Source organism: Amblyomma mixtum, chromosome 7 (genome assembly GCF_055824585.1).
Source record: "Amblyomma mixtum isolate Tamu chromosome 7, ASM5582458v1, whole genome shotgun sequence".
In the NCBI taxonomy this organism is placed as follows: Eukaryota; Metazoa; Arthropoda; class Arachnida; order Ixodida; family Ixodidae; genus Amblyomma; species Amblyomma mixtum.
In genome coordinates this window covers 31,067,885-31,082,182 of record NC_143018.1, presented here as the reverse complement: position 1 = coordinate 31,082,182, position 14,298 = coordinate 31,067,885, and the positions used below count along the sequence as shown (strand labels likewise).

Here is a 14,298-nt window from a genome sequence, read left to right as displayed (position 1 = left end):
TACCTACTCGGCACGCGGGAACCCCACAAGGGGCAGTAGTTTCCACGCTGCCCTTCAATCTGGCTATGATGCACCTCCCGACCCAGCTGGGTGGTGTCGCCGGCGTACAGAACGCCCTGTGCGCCGATGACATACCCCTATAGGCCACGCAGGGCAGCAGCGGGGACTTTGAAACCAGCCTTCAAACAGCGGCGACGATAGTAGACCACTACAACAGCCGTTGCGGTCTTCAATGTTCCCCTCAAAAAATGGTATTTGTGCACCTCCGCACCTCCCAAATGTGCACGACTAAAATATCTCTGCCTTGAGAGTGGTCCCATATGCAAACTGACGAGATACGGGTACTCGTACTCTACATCCACAAACACAGACGGCCAGACACTACACTGGCCAAACTCCGAAAGGTGGGGTCCAGGTGGGCCGCATGGTCCGCCGGGTTTCAAACAAACACGGGGGGTTACGAAGTAAAGATGCCTTGCGTCTGGCAAACGCCTTCGTAACCAGTCGACTTCTCTATTCGACTCCTTATCTCCACCTACGAAAGCAAGGCGAGGATGCGCTCGAGGTGATCCTTCGCAAAATATTTAAGCGTGCCCTTGACCTCCCCATCACTACTTCAAACAGCCAGCTTATGGCCCTTGGGGTGGTGCATACATTCCGGGACTTCCGGGAGGCGCACCTTACAAGCCAGTACATGCGCTTGTCGCTAATGGAGTCGGGTCGCCGCTTACTTGCTCGATTCCATATCCAACACACCCCTCCCATGGAAGACAGGTTTCGCATCCCAGAACTGTCGAGACGTGCCCTCCACGTGCGGCCTCTTCCAGCCAACATATCACATGCAGACCATAATGGTCGGCGCCTGGCACGAGCGGAAGCCCTAGCCCGACATTAGGGCAACAAAACAGGTGTGTACTACGTGGATGCCTCCGGCCCTCACCACGGGGCATGGTACACGGTCGCGGTAGTTCCCAAAAGCAAGAGAGTTAACGGCCTCACCTTCAGGGCCCGCAGTGCAACGCAAGTAGAAGAGGTCGCGTTTGCTCTCGCGGCCTCACATTCCGATTCAAAATACATAATCACCGACTCGCGAGGAGCCTGTCGGAACGTGGAACAAGGCTGAGCTCCCTTCCTATCCTATCGAATCTACCAAAATTGCATACCGGATACGGACCCCACACACTGTGTTACCTTATATGGGCCCCCGCTCATCAGGGGTTGGCAGGAATCGAGGCAGCAGACGCCGCCGCCTGCGAGCTCTCTAACCGGGCTGTTTTCTCCTCCCCACACGATGAGGAACCCGATCATAATCCGATCTTTACCTTCAAAGATGTTACAACCTATTTTCAAGACAGTGTTCGTCTTTACCGTCGCCCATGTAAAGGCGGATGAGCGGCTCCTTCTCCGCTTTCTCAAAAATAGATTACTTTGCCCAGGAGCACTAAAACATTTTGACCCCCCCTGTAACGGCAGCTGCGCGCACTGTAGTGCGGTATCTTCTGACACCTATCACATGGTGTGGGCCTGCCCTTGCAACCCGGATGTTCCCCCATCCCCACCCCAACCCGCGAGGACTGGGAGGCGACCCTGCTTGGCTGCCACGACCTAGAGGCCCAACAAGCCTTAGTCGGGCGCGCCCGTGCGGCGGCCAGCGCCACTTGTAAGGGTCGGTCCCTTACGGGCTGATCCAAACTTACCTACCTCCTTTCCCTTCTTAATGTGTTCACCACCGCCATCCGGTGTTTGCTATGTAGAGGTAGCAGGGCCATCGCCCACGGGATTTTACACGGCCGCTGTCGTTCACTAGGAAATTCGCGTTGAGGGACTCTCCTTTCGAGCCCCGAATTCAATGCTAGCCGAGGAAGTAGCGATAGTGCTTGCTGCCGTTCACGCCCATTCGAGAATGAGCATCACCGACTCCCGAAAATCATGTAATCCTTACTTGGCAGGGGAGACCCCGACAGCCCCCCCCCCCCCCCCCCCTTAGCGTCTTGTATTCTAAGACGGACTGCCACTGATCCAACACCGAAACGAATTATTTGGGCTTCTGGCCACCAGGGCTTCCGAGGTAATGAGGCCGCTGGCGCGGATGCCCGAGCGCTTACTCACCGGGCTCCTCATCCCAGCTCTTCCGGCTCGGGGAGTAACCAGCCGCTGCTGCGGTTCAGGGAAACAATAAAGCGTCATAGCGACAACCACCGCCGTTTCCGGGCCCCTGCAAAGGTGCTGACTAAGACGAAGGAGCGAACTTTAAGGTGCCTGCAAAAAGGTACTCTACTCTGTCCTGCATTCATCAAACATTACGATCCTAGCATGGATGGGCGATGCCCCCACTGTGGGGAGAGCTGTGATATCTTCCACATGGTGTGGGCATGTGCTCAAAACCACACCTCTCCCTTCTCCTACCCCTTCCTGAGAGGCATGGGAGCCTACCCTCCTCAACTGCTCCTGGCTTGAGTCCCAATGGGCTCTGGTGAAATGGACACGAGACGGGGCCTCATCATGCGGTGTCCCGGACTACGGGCGCTGACCATGTAGCGGGGCCACTCTGTGGCTCCCAAACTCTATTCTACCAAAAAAAAAAGTTTTCACCACCACCATCACCGCCCGTTCGGCTCTACGCCTTGATCGTCGGTAAATTGGTTTCTGAGGAAAGGAAATGAATCTATCTCGCATATCTCGGTGGACAACTGAACCTTGCCATAACTGGTAGGGAGGAAGATGATTGTGATCGAAGACACGGTATTCACTAGACGCGCCTTTGTTCGTTCCGAAACATCGAGCTGGCATGGCGGAGTACTCTACTTCCTGACACGATAGCGGACGGTTGCAGGATCACGGGCTCCCACGGAGCGGCGATAGCTGCCGTTGCTAGTAGCGGAAACAGGTTTACCAGCGACGAAGATAAGGAGTACGAGATTGTTCTGCCTATCCTGCCCACTGGTCCTGTCATTTTAAACACGGTGTTCCTGCACAGTAACGTGTGTGTGAGGCCCTACAGGGTCGAGGACTTCCGAGACACCCTCGCCAACGTTGGTACGCTCACCAATGTTGTGGCGTTGGGGGCATACCAGATAAACCACGTGCGGGAAGTTACGTTCACTACCGCGGATGCCGCAAAGAGACTGGCCGCATTGAAGGATCTCGAAGCAAAGGGACGCCGCTCCATTGCCTTCGACCCGGAAGACCACCAGGTAATGTTGCGCCTGCACTGGATGCCACACGGCGTCGCCCACGAGGACATGCGCACGGCATTCGCGGCGTTCTGCAACGTCACCGAGGCCAGCCAGGAGCGTTGGCGCGTCGCCGGTATGAAGGAGAAGGGGTCCACCACGAGACCGTGCAACTAAAGATGAAGCCAGGCATGGAGGTGGACGACCTGTCCCACCAGGTTAGAGTCGCTGGTGAGTTGGTTCTCGTGGTGGTACCCGGGCGGCCGATGCAGTGTCTACGTTGCGGAGGCACGGGGCACGTTCGCCGCGATTGCAAGGTGCCCAAGTGCTCGAAGTGTCGACGCTATTTACACTCGGAGGTTGAGTGCGTTCGCACCTACGCGTCAAATACCGGATGCGTAGCGGCGAGCGACTCGGCAGAACTCATGGACGTCGTCGAAGCGGAGGAAGGAGCGAGCGGTGCTGACGACGCGGGCAAAATCGAGGGGGTGGTGGTTGAGCCAGCTGTTGCGAGGAGCAACGCTGGCACGACGGTCGCACAGGAGAGCGGGTCGCCAACCAGTGACCCATGTTTGACGGCGCCAAAAGATGGAGCCAGCCCGCCAGTACCCGTGCTCGTGGAATCAAAGCCGGCCAGCGAGGACCAGGACCATAAGGCCGACGCCCGCATGACTACCGGTGCCACTACCCCGGTGAAGCGTCCGCAGGCCGAGACCAAGCCAAACGGAGACAAGTCAGCAGAAACCAGCGTGGAGGAACCACCGGCAAAAGCGTATCAAGCACGACGGACCAGTCTGCGGCCGCGTCCAAAGGTTCCCTAGGACAAACGTGGCGGCGACAAGGCGCCTCCTAACCATGGGCAAGTGCTCGCGCCGGACGACACCGGCGGCGACGGCAACGTCTAGCGACATGCTAGACGGCAGGAGGTAAGCACTGTGCTTTCGGTCTCTTCTTCCTATGTAAAAATGGCTTCAGCATCGCAGTTCAATGTCGCCATCCTAAACGTTAGAGGTTTTGCAGGTAAAAGAAAACAAAGGCAGCTGTACCGACTTATGACGGAGCAGGATATTGATGTACTGGCTGTTCAGGAGACTAAATTTGACGGCGAAGAAGAGACCGGCAGCATGGTGCGACGCTTCACGTCTAGGTATTTTGCCGTCGTTAGCCATGCTGTGGGCACATGGGCTGGTTGTGTTCTTTTTGTTCAGAAGTTGCCGGAGCTAGAGGTACGCGGTCATCATTCGTGCATGTCGGGTCGATACGTGTCACTCGCTTTTTCACTGAGCAACACTGACTGGAGTATTGTTTGCTTGTACGCGCCTAATGCGGTTTATGGCCGAGCCACGTTTTCTGAAAATGTCGAAACCGGCTTCGCACGGACAGAAAGCTCATTGTTATGGGCGATTACAACTGAGTCCTTAGAGGGTGCGATTAGACAAGCGTACGCGGTTTTCGAGATAAAAGCACTGAAGTGTTGTTGCGAATGATCGAGAAATGCAACCTAGAGAATGTGGCAGAGTGCCTCAAGGAGCGCGCGCTGCAAAGTACACACGATTCCAGGGCTCAAGTCACGCACGGCTAGATCGCATTTATGCATCTGTGGCTACCGTACCTAAATGCAATAGTTTTAGAGTTATGCCGGCATCATTTTCTGACAATCGTTTGGTTCAATGCAGCATAGGGATCGTTAAGAAGGGGAATAGTTTTTCGTGGGAAATGTGGAAATTAAATGACAATTTACTTCTGGACGAGTTTTATAGCCGAACTGTAAAAGAAATATCAAAAATAGAACCCAGTAGAAACATGAGGATATGGCAGCAGCGGGAGCTCACTAAAGCAACTTTAAAATTAAGAGGCCCAGCCGCGGTGGCTCAGTAGCTAGGGCGCTCGGTTACTGGCCCGAAAGACGCGGGTTCGATCACGGGCGCGGCGGCCGAATTTCGATGGAGGCGAAACTCTAGAGGAACGTGTACTGTGCGATGTCAGTGCACGTAAAGAACCCCAGTTGGTCGAAATTTCCGCAGCCCTTCACTACGGTGTCCCTCATAGCCCGAGTTGCTTTGGGACATTAAACCCCAATAAGCCAATAAAACTGAACCAAACTTAAAAGCAATAGAAAGAGCTACCTGTATACATCATGAGGCGAAACAACAGGAAACGTAGCTAAAGGCACTGCTTCAGAAGATGCTAAAACAGGATTGCCGAGCGCCTGGTAAATGGATAGAAGACATAAGAAAAACCAAACAAAAGCTAGAGCTAATCGAAGAAAAACGTTATCGGGGAGCGCTGGTGAGGGCGAGGGCAGAAGACACAGCTGCAGGGGAAGCGCCAACGAAACGAGCTCTTGGTTTAGAAAAAGCTCCTGACAAAAGAAACCACATGAACGAAATAGAATAAAGAATAGTGTGTCAAACGGACATCGATCACATCAAAGCACTCTTTTTCGAGCATTATCAGGCGCTCTTCGCATCGCATCCGGTTGATGTTAGCAAATTTAAGGAGGTGTTTCTAGCCCACGTACCGCGTCTTGACGACGAAACAAAAGACAGATTAGAGCGGGAAATAACGCAAGGGGAAGTGGAGCAAGCAATAGACAGTTTAAACCCTGGTAAGTCGCCTGGACCGGACGGGTTCAGTGCGGCTTTCTGTAAAGAATCCAAACATGTTCTTTCCCTGGTCTTGAACGTAATCTTTAATGAAGCCTTTAAAGTAAAAGCACGGCCTCCGTCACACGGGTCGTCCCATACTGTTCTGGTTCCCAAAACGGAAGACATTGATAGATCACGACAGGTTACAGCATACCGACCAATAGCACTCACTAACTTCGAGTAGAAACTTTTCATGAAGGTTTTGACGCGAAGGTCGCAGAATGCCATTTATTCTTTAGTTGGTCCCCATCAGACCTGCGGTATTAAAGGCTGGTCCATTTTTACCAATGTTCACGTAGCGCGGAGTGCCTTAGAATGCTGTGATGGGACTGATGGTCGGGTGGCTGTTCTGCAAATTGATCTAGAAAAGTCATTTGACTGCTTCGCGCATGAACTTTTGTTTGCTGTATTAGGCCACGTTAATGCAGGTTCGGTTATCCGTGAGGGCGTGGTCGTGGCATACCGGAACACAAATAGCATTTGTCTTGTACCTTTTCTGCTAATCCCACCCCTTATGTAATACCCCGCGAGGGGTCTTTAAGGTAATAAAATGAAATGAACTGCACGACGAGATTGATTGTTAACAAGGGTTTAGGAGCCGCCATTTGCACGCAGCGTTCGGTGCGCCAGGGCTCTCCCCTCATACCCCTGTTATTTTGTATTTATGTCGAGAGCCTTTCTTGAAAACACTGAAAAACGGGAGTATCAATGGATTCAGTTTATAAGCAGCCGAAGTAAAGCTCTTGGCGTACGCAGATGACATTGCTGTGTTTGCGGTTGACGAGGGAGGCATAAGAGAGTCTCTTAAATGTGTATGCGAATTCAGCCAAGCTACCGGCAGCGGGGTTAATTGGTCGAAGTGTGTGGGGCTTTGGCATGGAAGGTGGCCATCTAGGCCTGAACGGTTCGCCATTGTGCCTTGGACGACAACACCAGATAAGTACTTGGGGCTTCCGCTCTATGCTTACCGCTCTATGCTGAACAGTATTGGAAGGGTCAGGTCAAAGAGGTACGGGAGAGAGCGGATAAGTGGAAAGGCACAACCTTATCTATTTTTGCCAGGGTCACTGTTTGCAACTTGTCCTTTATCAGCAGGCTCTGGTACGTAATGCAGGTATTGCACTGTTTAAGGTTTAACGCTCAAAAGCTACACAGGATTTTCGCCTTCTTCATCTGGTCGTCTGAATGGGTGCGCTGCAGCCGGACCAGCTTATTCAGAAGGGTACAAGACGGAGGCCTGGGACTGGGCCATTTGTGTTTGCGGCAGCTGGTCAATGGTTTTTTGTTTTTTCGGGACACAACAGACCCGTTTTTGCGCACCGTATGCAAAGTCGGGCTGCGGCGCATGCTGCCGGAGTATTTAGTCTCTACTACTGAGGATTACTTTAGGATCAACGGCTTTTACCGGGAAATTGTAGCGAGTGTGAGATTCCTTTCCGCGCGGTTTTCAAATGATTTTCTGTCGAATGTGAAACGGAAGAAGCTGTACCGTGCTTTGTGCGATATAGTTTTACCAGTGCCCTTGTACAGGGTCTTGTACAGTGGAGGCCCAGCAGAGATGTTTTAAAGAGAATTGAAATTAAGGCAGGTGCCGCCAGGAACAAAAACCTTCTTTTTTAAGCTGCACACTGGCACCTTACCGGTTAAAAAATTTTTAGAAGGAAAGGGATTTTTTTTCGCCCTGGAGTGAGTGAGTGAAAAACATTTATTGTCCAACAGAATGAGACTACCTCACCCAGACCTCCCCTGTCCCATACCCTCAGTTGAGGGAGGAGGATCAGGAGAGATCCGGCCGCATGGGGTAGTCGCGTCAGATGCTGGCCGGGATCTTGTATCCCGGCGGCCTCTTCAGCCAGTCGGACGGCGGTGAGCTGGAGCTCAGGGTCCGAGCTCCGGAGCAAGGTCTCCCAGGCGTCTCTACTATTAATGTTCTTCGCCCTGCCTGGGGATTGGCTACACTCCCATATTATGTGGTCGAGGGACCCTCTCGCTCCGCACTTCTTGCATTTATCGTCTTCTATTTCAGGAATTAAATGTTTGCATAGAATTGGGTGTGGGTAGACATCTGTTTGTAGACGCCTCCACGCCACAGCCTGTTGATTGTTGAGTGTTATGCTAGGCGGGGGAAAGTGCCTGCGATGTTGTCTATAATATTCTGTAACTTCCTGACAGGAAATTAGTCGCCCTTCTCTCCCGTGATCTACGAGCGGTGGACCGTCGTGTGCAGCTCGGTGGTAGAGATCTCGAGCCACCTCGTGGGCCGCCTCGTTGCCACGGACAGATTCGTGCGCGGGGGTCCAGATTATATTGATTGTTCTATTCAATGTAGCTTGTCTTAAAATTTTGGCAGCGAGGGGAGAGACTCTCCCTCTACTAAAATTTTGGACTGCAGCTTTGCTGTCGCTTATGACGTATTTAGCTTTGGAACCGATGCAAGCTAGTGCTATTGCGACCTCCTCCGCCGTCTCAGTGTTTGTCCCTAAGACGGTTGCGGCCGTAATGAGGCTACCCGCTCCGTTCACTACCGCGACGGTCGTGTACTGACTATGTATATCACCCGCTGCGTCTACGTAGGCGACCTCCTCGTCAGGCTTGTCACCGTAGATGCGGTCTATCACCTGTGCCCGTTTTTGTCTTCTTTCCTTGTTTATTTCTGGGTGCATGTTCTTGGGTAAGGGGGGAATCCTGAGATTGCTCCTAATCTCCATGTCGATATCCTCCCTCTGTCTAGCTCCCCTATCTGTTTTGAGTCCGACTTTGGCTAGTGTGGCTCTTCCGGCATGTGTTATGCTGAGTCTCTCTAGCTGTGATGTATAGACTGCTTCTGCAAGCTCTGTAAGCGTGTTATGTATGCCCAGTGATAGGAGTTTTTCCGAGGATGTGCACATGGGCAGGCCTAGAGCTTTCTTGACGCACTTCCTTATGAGAGCGTCGATCTTGTTCCTCTCTGCTGCTTTGAGATTTAGGTACGGCGTAGCGTAGCTGACTCTACTTATTATGAAAGCTTGTATGAGCCTAAGTAGGTTTTTTTCTTTAAGACCGCCTCTTTTGCTTGAGACACGTTTGATGAGATTGAGGGTCTGCATCACGTGGCTCTCAAGCTTTTTGATGGTTGTCATGTTTTTTCCATTTGATTGCATATAAAGGCCTAGGATTCTGATTGTGTCCACTTTGGGCACCTCCTTTCCTCCTACAGAAATCTGAATTTCCGAGGGTGGTTTGTTCCTCAGAGCCTTATCGTTATATATGAATATTTCAGATTTTTCGGGCGAACATTCTAAGCCCCTTTCTTCTGCATACATCGAAATAATATTGGCAGCTGCCTGTAGGGTTTGGTTAATCTCTGCATCACTTCCTCGGTTGATCCATAGATTAATGTCGTCCGCATACAGGCTATATTCTAAGTTTGGGTTGCCAATTTTCTCAAGTTCGCCCGGGAGTTCTCTCATGGCCATGTTAAAGAGAATGGGTGATAGCACCGACCCTTGAGGGGTTCCCTTGCTTCCCAGCTTTATTTCCCCGGATTTAATCTCCTGGAAGCTTATGCTCGCAGTTCTATCTGTGAGGAAGTCACTTATGTAGCGATAGGTTTTGTGGCCTACTCCGGCGTGGCTGAGTCCTTTCAATATTGCCTCATGTTTGACGTTATCAAATGCCTTTTTTAGATCGAGACCTAGGATAACCTTTGCATCCTTGGTTCTGGAGTCAATGATATCATGTTTTAATCGCAGCATGACATCTTGTGTGCTGAGATGTGGTCGGAATCCATACATCTCATCTGGCCACCTCCTATTCTTTTCCATGTAATTCGATATTCTGGTTTGGACGACATGCTCCATTAGTTTTCCTACGCACGATGTCAGGGATATAGGTCGGAGGTTCCCTATCTGCGGCTGCTTCCCAGGCTTAGGTATTAGGACCACGGTGGCCGTTTTCCATTGCGGGGGAATCTCGCCCTTCTCCCAGCACTCCTGCATGTAACCTGTGAGGGCCTTTATGGAGTTGTCGTCGAGGTTCCTTAACATTGTGTTCGTAATCCCGTCTGGACCAGGAACCGATCTGGTTTTGAGTCTGACTATTTCAGCCCTTACCTCGGCTACCGTAATGGGCGCGTCCAGGGCCTCGTTCGGGGCTCCTTCATAATCGGGAAGCCGGCTTTTATTTGTATCTCCTATGTAGGTTTCAGCTAGTTTACGTATGAAGCTTTCGTCATCGTATTCCCCACACGCGTGTCTAACTTTGGTCATTGTAACTTTTGCTTGGGTCTTGGATTTTTTGGGGTCTATGAGATGCCTAAGAATGTTCCACGTCTGGGGGAGATTCATGCTCCTCTCCATTTCGTTGCATTTGCTATTCCAATTTTGTTGGCACAGTTTAAACGCGTAATCCTCTATTTCTTTATTATGCCGCGCCAATCTTCTTTTGAGATTGCGGTTGTTCTGCCCTGTATCTCACTGTTTAACTTGCAGAAAGCCGGAAACAATTGACCACGTGCTTTTAAACTGTTGGGAAGAGGTATATTTTTGGGCTGTATTGCAGTGAACCCGAAAGAAAGAATTAACACTTGGCCCGAATGGGTCCTTGTATATGGCCTCCACTGTATATGGCGCCCCAGAATGGCAGGCTACCATTGTGACGAAGACGCAAGACCTGCCTGAACTTGCTTTCGAGAAAGCAAGGACGGGTTTCTAGCCATCCAGAGAGCCGCTGCGGAGCCTCCGGAGTGGCTCTCGAGACTAGAGCCGCTGTGCAATTAGCGTGAATTTTAATCTGACGAAGCCAGATTCGTGCTGGCTGACCACGACAGTGCCGTGTGTATGTACTCCCTTTGCCAAAAGTAACCGAGCAACAGGTTTTCGCTTCTCAAACGTATAACGGAGCATTTGCAGCAGCCCCAAAGACCGAACGGTGCCATAATGTAAGGACAAGGTCTCACCTTTCTTTGCACAGAATCAGAGCTTAAGGGCTGTCATGAGGGCTTAGGTACGCGGCTAAGAAACAAACCACCTGTGCCGGGTTACTTTTGGCAAAGACTGTACATAGCGTTTAGTGTGGTTTGTTGACTGTCTGCTTTCTTGAATGTTATGTGTCAAAGCGAGGCAAAAAAGAAAAAGAAAAGCTGGCACGGCGGAGTGGTTAGCATGCTCGTCTCGCACTCCAGAGACCCTGGTTCGATTCCCGCACTCGACCAATTTCCTTCTCGGATTTATTTATTTATGCGCACTCACTAGAAATGTTAATTAGGCTAATTGGTTAGTTAAGCAATTAACTAAACTCACTTCCACTTACCTGATGCATCCCTATAAGATCCCTTTATTGGTTGCATGGTTACTAGCCAAAGTACAATTGGACCTGTTTGATTTTCGCGCAATGTGACGTCACGACCATTCAGACCAATTGAAACAAGGTCAACGTAGCTACGGCGGCCACCTGACGTCTCGCTTTCGCTATCGGAGTGTTGCTTTCTCAACAAAATTCAGGGAACACGTTGACAGTATAGAGTGTGTAGAGGTGAAAGCGTTTGTTTTCCGCATCACTTTTACTGTCTCTGTGGCACTGGTGACGTCACCACTGGATGACATCACACATAATTAATGACTAATTACTAACTAATGAAAAATTACTGAATAATAACAATATACTAATTAAGTGCTGATTAATGACGCTTAAGCTTCGCTTTTAGGAGTGGAACGGAGATAGCGTGCTGCAGCGCTGCCAGAGATTCCACAGAACACCAACACCCGTTCGGCACGATGACTTGCCCTTTGAACGCAACGGTTTTGAGGAAAGGAAATGGTGCAGTAATTCTCTGTCGTCTCAGTGGACACCTAAACCACACCGTAGAGTGAGGGAGGGAGTACGATTGAAAGGAGAAAGAGAAAGAGCGGCTGTAACAAAGAAAGGAAAATTGTATTTGAGGAAAGGAAATTACGCAGTAACTCTCTCGCACCGTTTGATGACGTCGCCTTTTGGCAGCCATGCTCATCGCTGAGTCACCCCAGGCGCAGGATGTAACGTCGAACGGACGGGAAACTGAGCTATTAAAGTCTTTCGCCTTAAAAATCGACCCACAGGCGCCAAGTGCCGCCGATACTTAGCGAAGCAGGTCGATGCGAATAACAGCGCCCCCAGCAGGTTTACAGAGTTGCTAGCACTCAAGTGCAGCGAAGGCTGAGTAAGTAGTGCGCTTAGAGCAGAAGCGGGAAGACCCGCAATAATGGCGCGCCAGCGAAACCAGCGATAACACGGAGAAGGGCTCGAAAAGAGGCATGAGGTTAGGCGCCGGCGTGTGCCAGAACAATCACTACTGCGTGGTAGACGCTTGCTTGGTGCAGCACTTTATGCAAAACGAGTCCGCGGTTAAATGCAGCGCGTGCAGAATACTGTCGTTTATGTCGGTCCTCACGTGTGTTCACGAACGGCGCCAATAGACACACGAATTATACCGCCTTCATAGTGACCTGTGTCATGGGGTCATTAAGAAAGCTCTCACGCTTCATAGAAAACCGGCGTTGTGGTTTCTGCAACATTTTTGTGTTGCTTCGCCATGTTCCTTCAACCAGCGTGCCCACCACAAGTCAAGGACAGTTTCGGGCTTCTCTAGCGAAATAAAAGAGAACACCGAGTTTGTGTGAACCTTGACCCTGAAGGCGACCTTGGCCAAACCTAGCGTAAGAACAGCCCATGCAGAAATAACAAAAAATTTATGGCGTGACCGGGTTTCGACCCCGCGTAGGCGCGAACTGAACAGCTCCGCCAGCAACTGCGCGAGAGCACTGTGCTATACCCGCCGAAGGTCGCCCTTCGTGTTAAACTGGAACACTCACTCGCGCTGTGCATTTCACATCCTTCTTCGCCAACATCCTTCTGCGGTAAGAGCAGATCAGATCAGCTTAACCTGAATCATCTGAGATTAACCTGAATCTTATATCGTCGTCAGACTAGCCGACGACCTTGCAAAGCAAAACCACGAACCAAGCAGGCTAAACATATTTCCCAAATCTACTTTACTACTCTACTTACTACCGTACTACTCTACTACTCATGTACTCTACTACTCTACTACCCTACTATTCTACTACTGTACTACTCATGTACTCTACTACTCCACTACTCTAGTACTATAGTACTCTAATACTCTAGTACGCACTTCTGCTCTACTACCACCGGCCAGATTCGCAAGAAAACGGCGGTTGGTCCACAAGCGTCATATGGGTCCGGGTACGACTGGACTAAGCTATACCGTGATTCAATTATTTACTTCAAAATCACCTCAAAACGGTGCTCCTTGAGTTCTTTGCGACGCAGACGTCATAGCGGGGAAATTTTGAGGACATTTCTCATCAATATGAAATCCATTTTCTCAACCAGACAAATATCAGAGTGGCAGAAAACAGGCATTATAAGCTCGTTTTACTAAACATAAATCTGGATAAGGGCCCTAAGTAGAATTTCGTGCCTTTTAAGGTCCCAGATGAGAGTGTTAAATTTTGCCGGGACGTTGTTGGCTTCCACTAAACATCTCCAGACGAGAACCTCTAGTATAGGCACAAAATTATTAGCGTAAGTCGCTTCCAGGGTTCTTTAAGTAAGTGCTCATATCTTTTAATTGTTCTAGTTAGTTACACACTAGGAGTGCAATATAACAATCTTGTCATCCCTTGAGACTTTTATTCTGCAGTTTCATTTCGTGAATAAGCATACTTGCCGATTCTCAACACGATGTGATCTTGCGCTGTTTCAGACATGCGTCCGTATATGTCTTCCCTCACTTTTTTCTTTCCCGAATCACCATGAAGGACGCACGCAGTGCTTTAGAAATAACGGTACTTTACCTACAAGGATTTCAGGTTGCTTTGTCTCTCGCCCCAGTTGTTTCTTTTTGTAGACCACAGCATGTGCGCATTTCTCAACCGGAAATTAGTCAGTGCCACTGACAGAAAATATTCCAGTTATGCGTCGAAGACAGTTAGAAACTGCAGAACATTCTTAGATAATATAACTAATAACCGGCATAGTCAGCACAGTCGGTCTCTAAGGAAGGCATGCGGTAGTATAGTGGAAGATTTTATGTCGAAACTAGTTTTTTTCTCGTTTAGTTATTGTTGTGATTTAAGCATAACTGATTCTTTAAGATAACTGAAACGTGTTGAAATTTATAGCTCTGCATCATGTGTTTGAAAACGTTTTATAAGTGGATCAGGTTTCTTGCTGTAAAAAAATGTATATTCATGATATATAAGTTCTCTCTTTCCATGGGTCTAACAGCACTCGAAGGAAACGCTGCGTGACCATTAGTACTGAGGTTTGTGCAAATGTGACCACGTTTCTATGTTGTGAAACTAGCCTCGTCAGCTTCTGCAATAGCTGCACAAAAGTGAACAAGGCTTCTGCATACCCATCATGGCTTTTTCAGAATCACTGAGGGAATCTTGAAAATGGTCGTGAATATAATTACTGCTGATCTGGCGGTTAAC

At 49.9% G+C, this 14,298-nt stretch overlaps 1 protein-coding gene across 1 annotated transcript in view; it reads right to left on the bottom strand.

Annotated features, from left to right (window-relative positions):
• The window catches only part of LOC149335545 (calcium-activated chloride channel regulator 3A-1-like), a 79,998-nt gene that overhangs the window by 49,320 nt on the left and 16,380 nt on the right, over positions 1 to 14,298 (bottom strand). The window lies entirely within an intron of this gene.